We start from the raw sequence: 5,295 nt of genomic DNA on the forward strand, positions 1-5,295 counted from the left end.
CTAGCCGAGCCGCACACGAGAGCTCGGAGTAAACCGTTCCCAATGTAAAATACAATCCCAGTCGTAAATTTTTCAGGAAACGTGTGGGATCCCAGACGAAAAGCACACGTCACTCTTGCCGCAACTGTCGGTAATACACAACAAATCACAAACGGTCTGCAGCACTTGTATGTGTGCGAAGGGGCTCCTAAACCGTTTGTTATAGAACATTATCGTACACGGTAATTGTTGGGAAATGTGTGTGATGGAGTCTTGAATGGCAGACGGGTTCTGCAGAAAACTCATGTGCGATGGGGAACATATCGCACACAGTTCATATGTTGGCCCGTGTGCCTTACATACTGTCCCAAACGGTTCATTACGACACACCGTTTGGTTTCACTGCATCATTAGAAACGTTTAATCACCGATCCCACATGTGCGAAAGAATTTAGTGTGTGCTGCATCGCATACAATTACATTTGGCAAGGCCTCTGCATCATGGCTCCATATCCCCGACGGTTTCTGGGTCGTGTGGGAAGGACCCCCCTATCGCAGTCACTTGGCTACAGTTGAAAATGCCGTCGTGGAAAGGAGTTCAAAATCGCGTGTATAGCACCTCGCTGTACTAGTGCATATACTCCAACAACCAATAGTCATGATCTCCATGAAGAAGTCCAATCTATATCTATGTTTGGCATCAATGATCATGTTGTGAATGCTATTATCAGTGTTGAATTCCATGTTGTTGCTCCACCAAAACCCACTGAAAGGACAGGGGAGGAAAAGGTGCATACGATCTTCAATAGGTTGACCACCACATAATGAGCATATAGTACATTCAGGTGGAATTTGTCTTCTTATGAGAAGGTCACATGTATTAATTCTATCTTGAAGCATAATCCAAATAAATAACTTGTGCTTGGGCATACAATAACTCTTCCATAACCATTGGAGGGTTTTTGGTGCTTGATCATCTCCCATCATAAAATTATATGCTTTCTTTGTGCTATATATGTTGCTGCCCCAGTTGAGTTTCCATGTGTCCTAGTGATTTGAATCTCTAATGTTAATCAGAGATCAAGATAGTTGATGCAGCTGTTGATGAGCAATTAGAGAAAGAGGTAATTGGAACATGGAATAGAATGACTCCATATTTTTTGCCTTTTAGATTGAGATCTTGTTGTCTAGGGCAAAAGAATGTAGTTCAGGGAATTTGCTTGCAACATAATTATCATTCCATAAGTCATCCCATAGGAGAGCTGTATAACCTCTGGATATGATTGCTACCTCTTGAGCACTGTGTTGGTTTTCCCTTGAAGAGGAAAGGGTGGTGCAGTAGAGCCGCGTAAGTATTTCCCTCGATTTTTGAGAACCAAGGTATCAATCCAGTAGGAGACCACGCGCGAGTCACCTCGTACCTACACACACAAATAGGAACCTCGCAACCAACGCAATAAAGGGGTTGTCAATCCCTTCACGGCCACTTGCAAGAGTGAGATCTGATAGAGATGATAATAATAAGATAAATATTTTTGGTATTTTTATGATATAGATTGAAAGTAAAAGATAGCAAAATAAAGTAGATGGGAAACTTGTATGATGGAAAATAGACCCGGGGGCCATAGGTTTCACTGGTGGCATCTCTCAAGATAGCATAAGTATTACGGTGGGTGAACAAATTACTGTCGAGCAATTTATAGAAAAGCGAATAATTATGAGAATATCTAGGTATGATCATGTATATAGGCGTCACATCCATGACAAGTAGACTGACTCCTGCCTGCATCTACTACTATTACTCCACACATCGACCGCTATCCAGCATGCATCTAGAGTATTAAGTTCATAAGAACAGAGTAACGCCTTAAGTAAGATGACATGATGTAGAGGGATAAAATCATGCAATATGATGTAAACCCCATCTTTTTATCCTGGATGGCAACATTACAATACGTGTCGGTTCCCTTTCTGTCACTGGGATCGAGCACCGCAAGATTGAACCCAAAGCTAAGCACTTCTCCCATTGCAAGAAAGATCAATCTAGTAGGCCAAACCAAAATGGTAATTCGAAGAGACTTGCAAAGATAAACCAATCATACATAAAAGAATTTAGAGAAGATTCAAATATTGTTCATAGATAAACTGGATCATAAACCCACAATTCATCGGATCTCGACAAACACACTGCAAAAGAAGATTACATCGAATAGATCTCCAAGAGAATCGAGGAGAACTTTGTATTGAGATCCAAAGAGAGAGAAGAAGCCATCTAGCTACTAGCTATGGACCCGAAGGTCTGAAATAAACTACTCACACATCACCGGAGAGGCCATGGAGTTGATGTAGAGGCCCTCCGTGATCAATGCCCCCTCCGGCGGAGCTCCGGAAAAGGCCCCAAGATGGGATCTCTTCGGTACAGAAGGTTGCGGTGGTGGAATTAGGTTTTCGTGGTGCTCCTGGATGTTTGCGGGGTATATGGATATATATAGGAGGAAGAAGTAGGTCGGTGGAGCAACAAGGGGCCCACGAGGGTGGAGGGCGCGCCCAGGGGGGTGGGCGCGCCCCCTGCCTCGTGGCCTCCTCGATTGTTTCTTGACGTCCACTCCAAGTCTCCTGGATCACGTTTGTTCCAAAAATAACGCTTCCGAAGGTTTCATTCCATTTGGACTTCGTTTGATTTTCCTTTTTGGCGAAACTCTAAAATAGGCAAGAAAAACAGCAATTTGGGCTGGGCCTCCGGTTAATAGGTTAGTCCCAAAAATAATATATAAGTGTAAAAACAAGCCCATTAACATCCAAAATAGATAATATAATAGCATGGAGCAATCAAAAATTATAGATACGTTGGAGACGTATCACCATCCCCAAGCTTAATTCTTGCTCGTCCTCAAGTAGGTAAATGATAAAAACAGAATTTTTGATGTGGAATGCTTCCTAACATATTTCTCAATGTAATTTTTCTTTATTGTGGCATGAATGTTCAGATCCGAAAGATTCAAGATAAAAGTTTAATATTGACATATAAATAATAATACTTCAAGCATACTAACTAAGCAATCATGTCTTCTCAAAATAACATGGCCAAAGAAAGTTATCCCTACAAAATCATATAGTCTGGCTATGCTCTATCTTCATCACACAAAATATTAAATCATGCACAACCCCAATGACAAGCCTAGCAATTGTTTCATACTTTTGATGTTCTCACACTTTTTTAATCTTCACGCAATATATGAGCGTGAGCCATGGATATAGCACTATGGTGGAATAGAATGGTGGTTGTGAAGAAGACAAAAAAAGGAGAAGATAGTCTCACATCAACTAGGCGTATCAGCGGGCTATGGAGATGCCCATTAATAGATATCAATGTGAGTGAGTAGGGATTGCCATGCAACAAATGTACTAGAGCTATAAGTGTATGAAAGCTCAACAAAATAAACTAAGTGGGTGTGCATCCAACTTGCTTGCTCACGAAGACCTAGGGCAATTTGAGGAAGCCCATCATTAGAATATACAAGCCAAGTTCTATAATGTAAAATTCCCACTAGTTTATGAAAGTGACAACATAAGAGACTCTCTATCATGAAGATAATGGTGCTACTTTGAAGCACAAGTGTGGAAAAGGATAGTAACATTGTCCCTTCTCTCTTTTTCTCTCATTTTTTATCTGGGCCTTCTTTTTTCTTTCTTTTTGGCCTCTTTTTTTTTCGTTCGGAGTCTCATCCCGACTTGTGGGGGAATCATAGTCTCCATTATCCTTTTCTCACTGGGACAATGCTCTAATAATGATGATCATCACACTTCTTTTTTACTTACAACTCAAGAATTACAACTCAATACTTAGAAAAAAATATGACTCTATTTGAATGCATCCGGCGGTGTACCGGGATATGCAATGAATCAAGAGTGACATGTACAAAAAAATTATGAACGGTGGCTTTGCCGTAAATACAATGTCAACTACATGATCATGCAAAGCAATATGACAATGATGAAGCGTGTCATAGCAAACGGAACGGTGGAAAGTTGCATGGCAGTATATCTCGGAATGGCTATGGAAATGCCATAATAGGTAGGTATGATGGCTGTTTTGAGGAAGGTATATGGTGGGTTTATGGTACCGGCGAAAGTTGTGCGGTACTACAGAGGCTAGCAATTGTGGAAGGGTGAGGGTGCGTATAATCCGTGGACTCAACATTAGTCAAAAAGAACTCACATACTTATTGCAAAAATCTATTAGTTATCGAAGCAAAGTACTACGCGCATGCTCCTATGGGGATAGATTGGTAGGAAAAGACCATCGCTCGTCCCCGACCGCCACTCATAAGGAAGGAAATCAATAAATACATCATGCTCCGACTTCATCACATAACGGTTCACCATACGTGCATGCTACATGAATCACAAACTTCAACACAATTATTTCTCAAATTCACAACTACTCAACTAGCATGACTCTAATATCACCATCTCCATATGTCAAAACAATTATCAAGTATCAGACTTCTCTTAGTATACAATGCACTTATGTGAAAGTTTTTATTATGCCTAAAAGAAAATTGCCATGTTGTTCTAAATGACTCTCAAAACAATATAAGTGAAGCATGAGAGATCAATTATTTCTATAAAATAGAACCACCGCCGTGCTCTAAAAGATATAAGTGAAGCACTAGAGCGAAAACTATATAGCTCAAAAGATATAAGTGAAGCACATAGAGTATTCTAATAAATTCCAATTCATGTGTCTCTCTCTCAAAATGTGTGTACAGCAAGGATGATTGTGGTAAACTAAAAAGCAAAGACTCAAATCATACAAGACGCTCCAAGCAAAACACATATCATGCGGCGAATAAAAATATAGCTCCAAGTAAAGTTACCGATGAACGAAGACAAAAGAGGGGATGCCTTCCGGGTCATCCCCAAGCTTAGGATTTTTGGTGCCCTTGTATTTTACCTTGGGGTGCCATGGGCATCCCCAAGATTAGGCTCTTGCCACTCCTTGTTCCATAATCCATCAAATCTTTACCCAAAACTTGAAAACTTCACAACACAAAATGTAACAGAAAAATCTCGTGAGCTCCATTAGCGAAAGAAAACAAAACACCACTTCAAGGTACTGTAATGAACTCATTCTTTATTTATATTGGTGTTGAACCTACTATATTCCAACTTCTCTATGGTTTATAAACTCTTTTACTAGTCATAGATTCATTAAAATAAGCAAACAACACATGAAAAACAAAATCTATCAAAAACAGAACACCACTTCAAGGTACTGTAATGAACTCATTCTTTATTTATATTGGTGTTAAA

This window comes from Triticum dicoccoides, chromosome 2A (assembly GCF_002162155.2).
Source record: "Triticum dicoccoides isolate Atlit2015 ecotype Zavitan chromosome 2A, WEW_v2.0, whole genome shotgun sequence".
Lineage (NCBI taxonomy): Eukaryota > Viridiplantae > Streptophyta > Magnoliopsida > Poales > Poaceae > Triticum > Triticum dicoccoides.